The 16,629-nt window shown below is 41.4% G+C and overlaps 1 protein-coding gene across 3 annotated transcripts in view; it reads left to right on the forward strand.

The window, feature by feature from the left end:
* FAM135B (family with sequence similarity 135 member B) overlaps positions 1–16,629 on the forward strand; it is a 253,776-nt gene that overhangs the window by 54,651 nt on the left and 182,496 nt on the right. For 2 of the 3 annotated variants that reach the window (XR_007375706.1, XM_048938959.1), the window contains exon 1: positions 8,141–8,307. The exons of the other annotated variant lie outside the window; for it this stretch is intronic. The gene's annotated coding sequence lies outside the window, so the exon portion shown is untranslated. Of the gene's footprint in view, positions 1–8,140; positions 8,308–16,629 lie in introns of those variants that run through there. 3 annotated transcript variants of the gene reach the window in all.

Raw genomic sequence — 16,629 nt, forward strand, 5'->3', positions numbered from 1 at the left:
AAGGCATATATTATCACTGACTCATGTTGTGATATGATCTACAGAGGAATACTGTCAACTTAAGGGTATTGAATGTGTTTTAATTCTGTACCCATGGACTTGGAGATAAATCCTGTTCTTGAAGCAAATCCATGAAGCCCTCTAGTTGCTCTCTGATCCTGTACTTAGAGTAGATCTCATTCTCTCTTCAATAAATAACAAGCTATAAGATGATATCAGCAGATGTCTACACAGATATTAAGATATGGTTCTGTGATCTTATATGAGGTAGTATCTTTCATCTTTCTTCAAACTGTCATGGACTAAAGAGGCCCGTATAGCTTGTGTAGACTCCCCTGTAAACCCTTAATGTTCAGATTGTCTTTAAGGTGAAGCAACCTTAGTGCTTTTATAACAACTTTTAGGTCTTGGATGCAAAGAGAAGTTAAGTTCTACAAGTTACAAGTAATTTTGGTTTATCTTGTTCCATTTTTCCAACCACCCAGGATACAGGTGAGAATCAGTCCTTTAGCACTATGTACTATGGTCTGTGGGATTTCAGATGTTAGTAGGACTGAGACTCAGAAAACGTCCTCTGAACTTAAGGCAATTTACTGCCTCCATTTCTCAATTTAAATAATCAAGTTCAAAAGCTGTAAGGCATTTCAAGAAGTCCAGTGGTACTAAAATCCCACTGTTCTACACAAACTGTTTATTTTCTGTCCATCCAAAACATCCTAGTATTTACTTTGATTTTCCAGATAATTTTTACAATGGATATAACAAAGACAAAAGTAGACATCAAAGGAAAAGCTCTCCTGAAAAGAATCAGAGACTAGTTCATCTACAAAATTGTCACAGAACTCTCCTGGAATCTTATTCCCAACATCTGATAATTCTTTAGACTATGTGGCGCATGCACTTGCTATGGCTGTGTAAGCATGGACCAGACATTTGCCTGGGTTCATTCAGGGACAAGGAAGAACAGAAATATAATCCAATTTAACACCAGAAACACTATTATTTTTCTATTATTCTTATTTTTTGAAGTAAGATCTCATGAAATTTGAGTCATTTGTTCAGTGAAAGAAGTCTCTCCACCATTAACAGTAGTGAAAGGTTTAGTTTGATCAGTTTGATCTAAACTCAGCTTTATGGTATACATCATCTTAATGCTTTTTTGGTTACGAGATCATTGCTCCTCTCTATTATTCCCTAGAGTACTCCATTGAAGTTAAAAACTTGCTAACTTGCTTTGCAGGGTAGAACCTGAGGCTTCATTCCTCCTAATAACTCAAGAGAGGAGAAATGAATACAAGATAAAGAGAGAATCAGTAGTTACGTACTTCTTTCTTCTTGTAGAAATAGAAGTAGATTCACTTAAGCAAGGTACTGCTGCATTTACATTACATTTACACTACCTGTGCCAGTTTTTCAAAACAGTCTGCAAAGTAGATATACCTCAAAAGTTGCTACACTGAGCTCCTTCCACCATTTGATGCTATGAATGATGAAAACCGTTTTGAATACTAGGTAAGGAAGTTTGGACTAGCAGATTCTAGCATTAACAGAGCTGACTGGAACACTGAAAAATGGCTTCTCCTATTTTTTTTATAATAGTCACTGTAAAGGTGTGGTTGAAATTTGAAGTCATCAGTCTGGATAAGAATATCTTAGGTTGGTGTACACAGACCTGTTAGAACTGTTTAGAGTTCGGTCTTTCTTCATAACATTGCTATTCTACATTGATCCAAGAACGACAGTAGGAACTTCCATCTTACCACTGTTTAATTGGAATTTGGAGTGTTGTTGACCTAGAAAGCAATACATTTTTTGGAAGCTAGAGACCAGTGCTTAAAGCAACTGAAACTAACTGTTCAGATTTCAAGTACAGAACTCCACCACTGTTGAAAGTGCTTGTTTGTCACTCGCTTGGGTTCTGTACAGCAGCTTGCCATCCTGTGACTGAATAACTAGATTCAGCTCTTCGCTATCTGGTCTTTTTTCTACCTGTAACAGAAATTTCCTCTATCACAATTAGTTTAACTGTGCTGTGGTTTATCTAGAGATGAATGAGAATAATGTTTTTCTTCTACTTGGTGGGCTGCAATGTGAAGCTTATTGAATTAATATTGATATCAGTGTACTAACATACTGCCTGCCAACTGGTATTTTGCATTTAAAATTTGTATATATAAAGCAAGCTGAAAACCACCAAGGAAGAACCTTAAACAAACAAGCTCATCTGGCTTTTTAGAAAATTAACATGTATTTTAGGCTGGAGTGATACCAACGAGTGTTAGGGTTGTCCAGCATTTCTTATCGTATAATTTTGTTGTGTCTTAATTGCCTGGGCTGAAATTCTATGCAGGGGCATCTGCCTTGCACGGAATTAATTTTGAAAAACTGTAGCTAAAATACCTCAGATGTTTTCATAAATGAATCAAGGAGAAAATGAAATGGTTCATAGGCTTTTCTTTGGAAGACTTGCACTGATGTGCTTGGGAGCAAATATTAATAAATAAATAAATAAATAAATAAATAAATAGTGTTTAACTCCAGTATTTGGAGACTTCAGTACAGACGTTCAGAAAGTCTCAGCTGTGTGTGTGGGTGCTCTGAGAAAGCCCATGTTGTGCTTTCCCATGCATGAACTAAGTGGTAATGGCAGTCATCTTTCTCATAGAGGTGTTCAGAAACTTGATGACTGTGATTCTGTGAGGTACTACTGCAACCTGTGAGAATGTTTGTTGCATGATTTTCCACCCTGGATTACACACATTTCCTCATGGGCATGAAGCTGAATGGTAATGGACTTCCATGTTTGGGCTTATTTTTTTTGCTGATGTCTATATTCAGGTGCCATGAGTCAGCTAAAAAACATACCTGCACATTAATGTCCTCATTTTGCAGAGGCCTCTAAAAAGCTATACTTAAGTAGATAGCTGATTCTGTTCACTCTTTAACAGTGTGCATGTACAGAATGTGTTTATCTTTAATTCCTATGGTACACCATGGGAAGATGTGTTATTTTTCCAGAACTTTGTTCTAAGGCACATAAACACAATTCAGAAGTTGTTTTTGTGTTCCTAATGCTGCTGTAGTTCAAGTCCTGTCAGCTTTTTGTATTATGTTAAACATTTTAAATGTGATTAATTTATTTACTCTGGGTTTTCTATCTGTTATGCAGTACTTAAGAGCTGTGAATGAGATAACTGTATTCCAAACTTTCCAATTGTCTGCCAGGTAACAGAAGCACTGTTGGATAAATGGAAATTTTTCTAGGCTGTTGACTTAACAAGGTTGCTGCAGCAAATAAGATGATGGGCTCTAATTGAATGACAGAGTGAAAAAAAGTATTGAATCGGTGGCAACTGAATGAGGACTCGGTGGATTGATAACGAGATAAGTGTAAAGACTTGTAATGAAAAGTATAAGAGTATGTCCTTGAAGATTTTCTGGGATGCAGCTATAAGCAAGCCAAGTGTTCACAACAATTGCATATATTGCATGGTACAGATTTTGTGTAAACTCAGAACTGAGTAAAATCATAGAATCATAGAATCACAGAATGGCCTGGGTTGAAAAGGACCGTAATGACCATCTAGTTTCAACCCCTCTGCTATGTGCAGGCTCACCAACCACTAGACCAGGCTGTCCAGAGCCACATCCAGCCTGGCCTTGAATGCCTCCATGATGAAGTATACTTTATAGAGCAAGGGATTATTATTCTTCTAGTGCTATAGTCTTTGCCCTTAATTCTCCTGTATGATATATAAAAATTCTGCATGATTTTAAAAACACGTTTACACGTTGATACTCCTCTAGAATTAGTTATATTGGCTCTTACACCACTACAACAAAACAAATTTAGATACATCTTAGTTAGCCAATCTGGACACATTTTATTGAACAGCAGCATGAAAGATTTCCTCTGATCTCTTATCCTGTTTTTCTCCTTCTCCCTTTGCGTAACTGCTTCTTTATTGCATAGCATGAAACTAGATTATATGAGGCTGTGTTTCCTGTTGTGTCAGTGTTTCAAAAAATGCTATAGCAAACCTTCTTGAAAGGGTCTTTGTCATCCAGATTTTCCAAGGGGGTCTAGAGGATCCAAAATAAATCAAAACCCTGAGATTTGAAAGTGCTGTCTATTGTTGGACCAGGCACCTTCTTCTTGGACTTTATCTTTTCTTGAAATGGTAAAAAGTAGAAAGCTTCATCACCATAGAAACTCTGCATCAAAACCAAGAGGTAAACTGAGCATCTCAATTAATTACATGAACAGCTTTTTCTGTGCATTAACTACTGAGCTGTTGAGTATCCTGCTGCTTGCCTGAAGCATGCATTTGGGCCTATCATCTGCTTGCCATCCATGGTATTGATGTTGCACTTCTACAATGCGGTATTAAAGGCTTTCCTGTGCTATATCTCAAAACTTGAGGAAAGGTGTTGCAACCAGTATGGAGCCTGTGCCTGCAACCAGCTGGGTGCTTCAGGTGGAAGCTTAATATTGTAGTCTTTCCCTGCCATGTGGGGTGAGTTGCCCAAGATGCCCTTGCCTCCTTGTACTCTATATTTGTTTAACCTGCACACCTGTGTTTCATCTTGTAAGGTTTTATATACTGACATTTAGTTGCTAGGAGAAGTTGATGTTATTGATCTAATTCAATTATTTTTATATATATATAAATATGCATATATTATCCTGTTCTTACCAGAATGGATAGACTAACTATGTTACAGTTCAAGTAGTAGAAGATAGTGGAGCAAAGGGGAGTCTAAAGTGTATAGAAATTTTTTGCAACTCACCTTGGGCCTTGCATCATAGACTACTCCATTGAACATCTGTTAAGTATATTTTCACCTAATGGGAATATCAGTTCCTGTTTTTTTTTTTTTTAGATCTAAGGTTATCTACACAAGGAATCTAGAATATGACATTTGCTGCTGTGCAGGCCCTGTGACATCAAGTGTTGGTGCCAACATTTTTATTTTGTCCTTCATTGGCAGACATCAGACCTCAGGTGGTTGGTTTTGCTGAGGCAACTCTTCTAAATAAGAGTTAGGGTTGGGACTGCCTTTATTTCAGAGCGGTTGAGATATTTACAGCTTATTTAGTCAGCCTTGGGGATCTGTCATAATGTCAGAGGAGAGAAAAAGTAACAAAGGAAAATTCAGGTTGGATGTTAGGATTTTTTTTTTCTTTGAAAGAATAGTAATGCATTGGAACAGGCTGCCCGAGGAGATGATGGAGTCACCATCCCTGGAGGTGTTCGAGAAAAGGGTTGGTGTGGCACTAAGGGACAAAGTTAGTGGGCATGATGGGGATGGGTTGTCTGTTGGACTAGATGATTTAGTGGTCATTTCCAACCTTAATGATTTTATGATCTAACCTGATTTGTTACAGAATTTTACCTCTTTTGGCTGGAGACACAATTGTGATGCCTGAACATAGGTGTGTATTACCATCAGTGTCCTCAGAGGTCTGTAATTCCTGGTTTGAAACTGTGCCACAGTCTCTAGCCTTAAAAATGAAAGTTATGACTGAAAATGCAGGCATTTCTCTAGGCTGTGTCACAGATGGCGGGGATAGGTCCTTCTTTAGAGAACTATAGCTACTTCTGAAATCAACACTTTACATATTGTACATGACTCAGTTCCCTATTGAACTAGTGCAAGTCACTACTCCCACCATTCCAGACTTTCTTGCATGACTGAGAACAATATATATATATATATATTTAATGTTGAAGCTTTACATCCATATTGTACTCCCTTGATACAGCTGAAGGTGTGCACTCTGCAGTTACCAGGCAGTGAGGTAAAGGAGCCATGTGTTTTAGTGGGCTCTGCATGTCCTTAGGGGTGGATATTTCCTCCTTGTTGCAGACCAGAGCCAGCAAGAGATTTAAGGTAGACAGATTGTCAGTGGTGTAACACAGCCGTACTGATCTAAAGCATCTGAAGACAAAGGGACTGACTAGTTTTTCTCATATGTTCTTTTATAACTCAGAGATGTGGCTTTCAAGAAAAAGCTCTTATGAGCAAAGGTAATTGCAAAGGTAAAATACTTGCTTTCAAGATGATTACATGTATATCTCAGTGGTTACATTTTGCAATGCACTCCTTGACTTAGCAGAAATAAAGTCTGTCTGAGGTTTTAGTGATCTTTTCATAAGAAACGGGCATTTTGCTGTCAGCTAAGGGGATGATTATTTGGATTTGCTTACAATTAGTTATGCAGTGAGATCATCTCCCCTTGCATCCCAAATCACAACAGGGAAGCCCCTTGGCCATACATACCCCAAATACTATTTCTCAGCTTTTGAGAAATGCTTCACAATACTATCTAATTTTTCATGAACACCTCTTCTAAGGCTTAAAACAGATGACATTTCTTCTTCCATCTCTTTTGAATGGTAGAAAAGCCCTTTGAGACTACTGTTTCTTATAGTCTTTGAGTGGGGATCAGAATTGTTGCCTAAAGCATTAATTAAAAACCTTATAGGGACAGTGATTTATATAGTAAGTAGTCTTATAAGATATATAAAGACTGAGAAATGAGAAGTTACCCCAAAGAAAGTTGGATTTAATGTATGCTAGCTGGTGCATTTTGCTCCTCAGATGGGTGATTCCTGTAGCAATTAAATATATAGGAAATGCTTTTATTTGAACAATATTATGACTCTTCAAATGAACATGATGTGCACACACCATGTTCTAGAATACTTCAGGCAGAGGTGCTGCCAGCACACATCCTGCAGCCACTAATTTAATAGAAAAAACTTTCCAGCCATCTCCTTGCTGCCTCGGGCTCAAAGGTTAATGCCCTCTGTGGCATCCAGGCTGTAAAGAGAGCTCTGGCAGTAGGTAGCATATCCCTTTAGAAAGGTTCCACCAGTGATTTTTCTATTTTTGTAGCTTTTAGACAGGGTATCACAGTGTCCTGCAAACAGTACCAGCTCAGGAAAGAACTGTCATGGCTTATAAGCAGTATGCAGCATTGTACTGACATGTCTGGACAGAAGTGACATTTATTTGATTGTTGTGACCTTGATGCATCTTGTGATGTTCCAGTGCAAAATCAGAGCCTCGTGACATGTGTATTTCATAGATAAATGGCAACTGAATGCCTCAGTTTCACATGTCTCTCTCAGTTAGGACTGCACATTTTGATCATGTGGCAGCCCATCTACCTTGGATTTTTCCCATCTTATTTTCAGATCCCTAGAGATAAGCGAAGTTCAGCTTGTTTGCTCCATGTAATTAGGCATGAATTATAAATGTCCTGGGCTGTGTAAGAGCGCTCCTTTTTGAAATATTTTTTCTGTGTTTTGTGGTTAGAAGTAGATCTTTCTCACCCAAGGAGTTGGCTCATAAGCAGATTTTCCTATGCAAAGGAGTGCAATCACAGGGTTTGGAAGGGGCTTCTGGAGATCAGTCAGTCCAACCCCCTGCTACAGCAGGTTCCCTATGGTAGGTTGCACAGCAAAGTGTCCAGATGGGTTTAAATCACTGCAGAGAAGGAGACTCCACAACCTCTCTGGGCAGCCTATTCCAGTGCTTTGTCACCTGCAAAGTAAATAAGTTTTCTCTCATGTTCATACAGAACTTCCTGTTTTCCAGCTTGTGCTGAGGTAAAATCTTATTTTTAAGTCCTATTTTTAACTCTTGTTTTAAAGAAAGAGGATTGACCTTCATTTTAAATGATTAAAAAGTTCCGACTTGCATCAGAACAGGAACTTTGAAAATTACTCCCTCTTCCACTTTACTACTTGATCCCTTCCCTACAAAAATGCAAAGCACCTCCAAAATAACCCCCTGGCCTCCCAGAAGATGCTGTTCGACCTTCACAGAGATAGACTTCATTTCCATGCACCCATTTTGGACACAGCGTGGCATCCCTGAGCCCCGACACTTCTCCAGAGAGCAAATGCCCTGCATGCTTCCCTCCCTCCCTGTCCCTCTGCTGGGGCTGTGGGGTGATATTCCACACCCGTGTCCTTCTATCCCTTTGGGTGACAAGGAGTTCAGGGTGCTGGGGCAGCTGTTGCGCCAAGTGGTGCTGCCGCCGTGGAGTTGGGTAACCATAGCAACAGCATCATCGCCAGCATCCTCCTCCTCCTCACCCGCTCTCCTCCTCCTCAGCATCATCAGGAGCAGCAGCAGCAGCCCTGGCAGGAGCCAGAGCCCGGCAGCCGAGGCTGCAGCCAGCCGCCTGCCTTCCCCTACCTGCACCGTCACCCCACCACAGCACCGGCCCCGCCGCTCCCCACGGGGGGCAGAAATAGGGGAGAGGGAGCGGAGGGATCCCGCACAACCCAGGTAAGAGCCTGCTGGCAAACTCCCCGCGATCGATGTGCTGTGTGCCTGCTGTGTGTTTGCGTGCGAGTGTTTGTTGCTAGTTTTCCGGCTTCCAACGGCAGTGTGATGACAATTCAAGGCAAGCATGTTTTCCAGCTCCTATTTCCCATCTCTGCCATACTGTACCCTCTCCCTCTCCTGCATCACATTAGATGAGGAATAAGGAATAATATTTTAAAAGCTTGTTTGGAAACGAAGTGATTGGGGCACCTGATGTGATTAAGAGTGCTGAACGGCTGTTCTTCCAAAATAAAAGTGGGCAGCAGCCGCACAGCTAAGGTTGACATGGTAATTAATAACCCTTTAAAAAAAATGTCATGCGACAACACACTTCTGTCTCTGCCCACTCCACAGATAAATCTCTCTCATCGTGTTCAGCAGAGCTGCAAGCCAGGGAGGTGTGTGATAGCCAAGACCAGCAGCCTTGCTGTAGTCCAGCAGGTTCATCTTAAGTGCTTTAAAGCCAGACTGAATCATTGTAATAACAATATAACTATATCTGCACATATATATACACACATACGTGTTTGTAAAAACACTGCTCTTATGTCTTTATACCTTCTAAGAAGAAAAATAAATCTTCTTAAAGATGTGGGTGTGATGGTCAGGCAGTGAGATGCTCACTTCATCTCCATATGAGAAAGCGTGAATGCAAACAAAAAGGCAGGAAAATAGCTCTAATCCAGAGGTGTGTGGGGACAATCCTTGTTGTTTTAAAAACTGAAGGGATCCAAAGCTTTGGAGTGTCCTTGTGAAGGAAAATGTCTGTGGATGAATGCGTACATGCTTGGGGAGTGCGAAAGAGGAGAGAATGAGAAGTAAGTTTAAGCCCAGCAGTAAGTGTTTGCTATGTAATGACTGCAGAGGGAGAGCTCTTTCCACCTGCATGTAAGTAGTATTTTTATTGTTATTCTCCCTCTCACTTTTTTGGACAGCAGTAAGGAGAGCTGCTGTTGCTGTCTGTCTCCTCTAACCCCCCGCTCTCTGTCTGATGTCCTTACGTTCCCCTGTCCTTCCCACATCATCCCTGTCTGCATGGCTGCATGCCCCTGGCTTAAATGATGATAAGCATTCTAACAGAAGGCTTTTGAGCTTGTCCCACAAGATGATACAGTCATTACTCCTCTACTATGTAGGGACACTCCGGATATGATTGCATGCCAGGTATTATAGTACAGGGGCATCTTTCGTGTGAAACCTGAGTTGAAAATCACAGGGCTTTTTTGTCACAGCCCTGTGTTTTGCTACTTGCTTGCAGATCCCTCTACAACTACCTGGAGCTATAAGATAATCTGTGATTTCCAAAAGAGGTATAGAGAGAATTGGACCCACCTTTTCTCTCTGATCATAAACAACTTCCTCCTTCAAGCTACAGCAAAGCAAAGAATTTGGATAGGCAGGACCTTGTGTTCTTATGCAGAAGTGTTGTAAAAATCATATAGGGATGACATCCCATTGCAAGGAAAGTTGGTGGGATGAGGGATAGGAAAAGAAAACAGAGGCAAGGCTTTGGAACAGATGCTTCAATTAGCAAAATAATTTCCTTAAGAAGCCTGACCTTATTATCACTACAGGTCTACAAGGGGCTGTCTGACCCTTGTTAAGAACAGTGCTCATGGACATGAGATTTATCAGAAGGGAATGATTTTGGATTCTTGTGTTAATTCAATACAGGAACTGTAAGAGCACAGTCGTCAGGACGTGGAACCAGCAGAGCCACATTACAGTGTATTTCTGCATAAGGTTTGGTGTCTGCCTGAAATCTAGAGATCATTCCAATTTTTCAACTTCCCCTTGGCAATAGCAGAGAACAAAAATACCTATGAAAATGCCCCTGAAAAGATCATATTTCTGGCACAGGACATCAGAGGCAGGATTAAAACTGTGTTTATATGTGTTGCAGAGATCTGAAGTGCATAATCAAGGGGCACCTCAGTACGGCATGGAGCAGTGATCCTCTCATCAGTACAGCAAATGACTGAAGGTCAAAGGGCTTTGGGGATTACATATTAACACCCTGCAAATATTCAGATGTAGTCTTACTTTGCTGCTTGCTGGCTTTGGGGAGATGATTATGGGGAAGGCAGAACTCATCCATGGACTTCTGATTACCACAGGGAAGCAAAACTTCTAGAAATAGCTCTGGGAAAGGCAGGAAACGTGCATTTTTTAAAAGCAGTGCTTTGTCAGAAAACTACTCTGTGGAAGAAGCACTGTAAACTACTTTTTGCTTATGGAAAGTTGGGGCATCCTATCTGACATCAGTGTAAACAATAAAGATTCTTTTCCATATCAAATAACCAATTTTTAATGCTTGGTGTCCCCTATCCCAACGCCTTCTCCCTTTGCTTAGAAGCGAAAGCTTTTCTATTTTACCTTTTGTCTTGTTCAATTACACTGATTTGTAGAGTAACTGTCTTTCTATTGTTTTGTACACAGCTGTTAACAGCTGGTCTCTTGATGACCACATAGTGTTGCTTGCTAGCACATTTCTAAGGAAAAAGCTATTTATGTAACTAATGGTATTATTAAGCACCTTTTAAAATCCAACTCCTTATTCTCATTAGTCACCCGCTGTGTATCTTAGAGCTCGGAACAAAGGGAGACTTGTACTATAGTTGTCAGAAGTCAGCATTTGCCAACAGGTTGAAACAGGCATTTCTGAAATGCAGCAGCCTGTGGTTTTGTTTTTGTTTTTTGTTTTTTGTTTTAAATAAGGAAGCTGCTGTTTTCCAGATTCTACCATACAGTAACCTGAGTCAAGAGAAGATCTGATGATCAGTGTTGTACCTGGCATTCAGTTTAACAATGCTATTCATTTTATTTTGAGGCTATGCATAAACTGCCTTTTATTACTCCATTCAGTAATCATACACTGTGATTTTCCTTGTTGCAATTCTGTAATCGTCTGCCTTTACACTGTATGGAGATTGGGCTAGATCTGCTGCTTAATGAGGCAGACACGTAACCATGGAAAATAAAAGTTTTTCCTGAGAGCAAGGGGAGGGTGAGACCAAAGATTGGACACTATCAGTTTGGTCCCCTTGAAATTAGGAGGAGCTGTGGGGCTGATAAGGAAATAAACTTTTTTTCCCAATACCCATCTGATGTTTAGTCTCGTATTGGCAGGTTCTCCTCAAGTCCAAACTATGCCTGTGCTCATGCAATATGGGCATTCGTGTCCATTTAGCAGATACTTAACTTCTGGTTTGCCCTGAAAAGGTTGGACAGTTGGGCATGGTCTTTGTAGATCCCTTCCAAGTGAACTATGCTATTCTGTTTTGTTGTATTCTATACCCTCTTCAGCACTTGGAAAGACTCCTTTTTTGTCTATCGACTCAGTAGAGTAACCTCTTGGCTACTTTGCTCAGCATTTCCTTGCTCATTAGTTAAAACCTTTCCCAGGTTGGTGAGATGGGCTGTGAGTCCATGCTTCCTTCAGCACAGCCACAAGGCTTTGACAGAAGTGTGTCTAAGAGCATTATTAGTGCAGGTATCTCCCTGTGCACTTACTCTCATCTCCCTCATGTTGTTAATAGGTTGATGTTGGATTAGATGATCTTATCCAACCTTAATGATTCTATGATTCTATGAGTCCATCTTTGCACACTGGCAGTGCCCTACATGCTGCAAGAAAACCAGGGGCTGTGACACAGCATGACCCTTACTAACACTGCTCCTGGAGGTAGTGGGCTGAAGCTGCCCATAGCAGTTGTGGCTGCTGGGCTGATCTGGCTTTGGAAGGTCAATACCATGACTTACCTAATCTCAACTTGTCAGGTGAGTGAGTCACAAGTTGGCTCCTTCCAAATCAAAATCTGAAAAGATATATATATATATTTTCTCCAATCGTATTATTAATGTTAAGGATCCATCAGAAGAGGGGTGGCCAGCAGGGACAGGAAGGTGATTGTCCCTCTACTCTGCCCTTGTAAAGCCTCATCTGGAGAACTGGATCCAGGTCGGTGGCCCCCAGTACAAAAAAGACAAGGAGCTGTTGGAGAGGGTACAGAGGAGGGCCACAAAGACGTTTAGAGGGTTAATGCATCTCCCCTGCGAAGCCAGGCTGAGGGAGCTGGGCTTGTTCAGCCTGGAGAAAAGAAGGTTGGGGTAGGTGACCTCATTGCAGCCTTCCAGTACCTTAAGGGAGCCAACAAACAGGAGGGGAGCCAACTCTTTGAAATGGTAGATGATAGCAGGACAGTGGGAAACGGTTTAGTTGAGGGAGGAAGATTTAGGTTGGATGTCAGGGGGAAGTTCTTCACAGAGAGTGGTGAGGTGCTGGAACAGGCTGCCCAGAGAGGTGGTGGATTCCCCATCCCTGGAGGTGTTCAAGGCCAGGTTGGGTGGGGCCCTGGGCAACCTGGCCTAGTATTAAATATGGAGACTGGTGTCCTTGCCTGTGAAAGGGGTGCTGGAGCTTCATAATCCTTGAGGTCCCTTTCAATCTGGGCCATGCTATGATTCTGTGATTCTGTGCAGCTATCCAGAAGTTTTACATTTCCTCTGTCTGTCTGCAGCAGATAGAGCATCCCAACAAAGTGTAAAAAAAAGAACTCCTTTCCTTTCCTAAGATGCTGCTGGCATCCATGTGTTAATGCAGATCAGCAGAGAATCCTTTGTAGAAGGGAGTGCTCTCTCCAGTTCTTCTACAGAGCTCCAAGAAATCTGATGGCATTCCCGTGTCTGTCCCAAGATCAAACAGGCCATGGTGTGGTTTTCGTGTGACTGGAGCACCCATACCTCAGAAATGGCTATACATTAGTACTGAAGTTTATATAGTTGTGTCAGAAAAAAGGTGATTCTAGTTCTGCAGGAGTCCATGCAAAAATCCTAAGTGGACAAACAGAGTCACACCATTTTACTGTCTTACTGCAGTTGAGGCAGCATGAGATATACCTTCATATCCTTGATGTGATGTGTGTTGTGTTTTCTCATCCTTAGGATAAGACCTGCTGGTATACATGTTTAAAAAATTGCTTCTTTTGTACCCTCTGATTTGTATTCACTAGACATATTTATCTACATTTGTTCAAGTTTTTACTTATGTAGTGTTTTCATGGATAGGGTAAAACAGGTTAGTTTTAACCTACTGATGATGTGTTGTTGCACTAGTAATCCTAGGCTAGATATTACACATAATACTGGACTTCAAAGGAAGAATTGTAGATGTCAGTCTTTATACTACGTAGCTGTACTGATAGTGCATAGCAGTGGTGCTACAAGAAGTTAGCATCTGTCTCTTTGGCATGGAAATTTCAAATTCTGTCTTCCTGGTAGCAGTGTGGCTCTTAAGGATTCATAGCATGCAGCACTACAAGTGGGGCTTTCTTAATGTAATTTGGCTTGGGAGAGACAACTCATTTGCTGCCATCACTGAGCAGCATGGTGAGCAGCAGGCTTTTTCTTTGTCCAGTCTGATGGGCAAATGAATCTCTCGTGTTGTGTTTCTATCCAGATCTGGTGACTAGGAAAGAATGTGGCTCTGCCAGAATCTCTTAACACGCAATTTTGCCTCCTAATGTGTTGATAACATTGCATTTATTTCTGAGGCTAAGAAGCAGTATGCCATGAGTTTCTTATGGTGAACATAAGCATTACTTGGAGGATGTGGCTTGAGCGAAATATTGTTTGCATCTTAGTCAGTATATCAGCCCCTAGTGCCAAAAGCACTGTTTCAAAGATGGAACAGTGGGAAAAGGAAGCCTTTTTTTCCTGAAATTACTTCAGAAAGAGAGCAAGAGGACCAGTAATTCCCCTTCTGGAGTCTCCTACAACCATGGTTTTTCAGTATGAAAATATTCATTCCTATTATATTATCTCCCTTTCCTGTTCACTCCTATCCTCTTGTTGCTTCTCAGTGGCTGTGACATGGCTTCACTGCAAACAGATGATTCTTGTCTACGTAACCTTATGATCTCACTAAAAATGCTCTTGGCTTCTGAGCACCAGCTTTGAGGGGGTCTACGTGAAATCACAGTGAAATTATTTTGTCTGTGTATGGAAAAACAGAATTTTGTTCTGTTCTAGAGATGATGGAAAAGAATAGGGCAAGAGAAAATTTTGGAAAAGCAGGTCTCTTTGAGTAACACTCTTCTGGATTTGTGTGATCTAGCAAAATATGTGTTGTGGCTGATTGTTTGGCTTCTACAGAGAATTAACCTCTGAGCTATACATTTTAAGCACAAGGCACAGGTTTGCTATCTTCTGATACCTGTGGCAGTTGCCCACCCTCTGTATGATTGAGCACCTGAGTTCAGCAGGTACTGGCATAGTTCCCAACTCTCCTATGCCTTAAGACACGAGGGTCTCTGTAAGACAAACCAGATGGATTTCAGTAGAGCAGAGCAGTGTCTGCAGCTGCAGGGGACTTCTTACAGGTGCTTACAGGCTACACCACACTGCATAAATCTATTCTACGCCATGCAGCAGTGCAGCTTTATTTATTTTCTTTGTTTTCCTGTCTTGGTTTAAAATCTCATCTGAAAACATCTATTTTATGTCCATGTATTCTCATTGCTTTCTTTCTTTTTCCTTCTCCCTTTGCAGCTGCATTTAAGCTGAGCTGTGTGGGGGTACAGTTTTTCAGGGTAGATGTTACAGAATATAAAGTTGCATTGTGTTAGGTTCTAGAGTGCCTTGCTCAACAGCCAGCCAGTCCTTTCACTGCTGCAGTCAAAGGGATGCTTGCCACTGACCTCAGAAATGGCAGGATTTATCCCCATGCACAAAAGGCTTTTCAGAAGAAAAGATAATACACAAGGGTGTACAGAGATTGTTGATTGAGAAAGGCATGGAAGCCTGAACCGTGTCAGTGGAAGGGCTTTTGTTGACTGTTCTGGGTGGATCAAAGTCACGCTCCTGTTTCAACTTGGGATGCCATGTCCACCACAATGCTTCTCATCTTTGTGTGGGGAACTGAGCAGCAAAGCCCAGGGCACCAGGAGGCAGAAGAGGGACAAGGTGCAGAGAAGTTATGTCAGGAAGGCTACTCTTTTTTGCAACAATAAATATCTGCAGATTATCCCAAAAGGAAAAGGAACAACAATTCCACAGGGTTATGTCAAATGTGCCAAGATGGTGGGGAAGGGAGGAAGATGTTGGGAGTTTGGGAATAGATTTAAATTGCATCAGTTCTTTTGTCTAGGGAGGGAAGAAACACTGTTGTAGTAAAAAACAGTGAGAAATGATCAGCAGTCTCCAACTAATTTTGAGCAGCACTGTAGATTAAACCTTGTTTTCTTTAGGTGACTTGCATTGGTAGTGGGTGACATAAGTGCTTTATTAAACTTTCTGTGCCAAGCAGCTCATTGGTTTTGTGTAGCTAATAATAATACCCTAATTGTGAAACAGAAGGTAGGATAACTCAGCATCAGAAATTGGAATGCAAAAATAGTTGCTGCCAGATGAACTAAAAATACACAACAGCATAACTCTTGCCTACAGCAGCACAGGCTGAACACACATCGCGTTCTGGCAGTGGGGACAAATGGCTTTCCTTTGTTTTCAGCAGCTGCTGATCAGTGCTGGCTGGTGACCCACACGAGCCACAGCCAAGCTCCGCCTCAGGTGTGTGCTAAGCCTCCTGCAGCAAGTTAATTAGTATCCTCAGCAAGTTAACCATTACCCAGAGCCATAAACAAGCTATGCAAGGTGACTACTGAAGCCAGTTTGTGCTAGCGTGGGCAGTGACCAGCAAGGTGGGAATGACCTGCAGCAGGGACAGGGGGTCCTCTCTTCTACCATATTCTCCTGCTGTGTGTGCTGTGGGGATAAACAGCAGATGCTACAATCCCTGCTGAATTGTGTGCCTTGGAGTGTTCTCTACACAAGGGTTGTTTGTGCTCAAAGTGATTTATCTGCTATTCTCTGCAGCCTCTCAGAACATACCCATCCTGTCAACTTGGGCATTACAAGGGTGAAATCTGATTTACCATGTGCTTGTTTTTCTGCTATGAACTTTGAAGTCTCTGTGCCAGTAAATGCAGAGTGGCATACATGCAGTGGTGATGGGGGAACCATGAAATAGGTTCGTTAGATTTAATTAGGAGACATCTAATGCCAGCATCAGCCATGCAACACAGAACATTGTCAGATATTAGATCAAAGACAGGGCACACACTGTAGAGTAAGAAAGGTGCTCTGTGAAAAGAGATAATTAACTGTATTGGACACAAGTGATGAGGCATCTTCCCTGGAGAACAGACACAAAAGCAACATAGGGCTGAAAGAATGAAGGCAAGAAATTGAAATTCCTGCAATATGAGTAATAAATTCCAATTT

The sequence above is a fragment of the Lagopus muta genome, chromosome 3 (genome assembly GCF_023343835.1).
Source record: "Lagopus muta isolate bLagMut1 chromosome 3, bLagMut1 primary, whole genome shotgun sequence".
Taxonomy (NCBI): Eukaryota; Metazoa; Chordata; class Aves; order Galliformes; family Phasianidae; genus Lagopus; species Lagopus muta.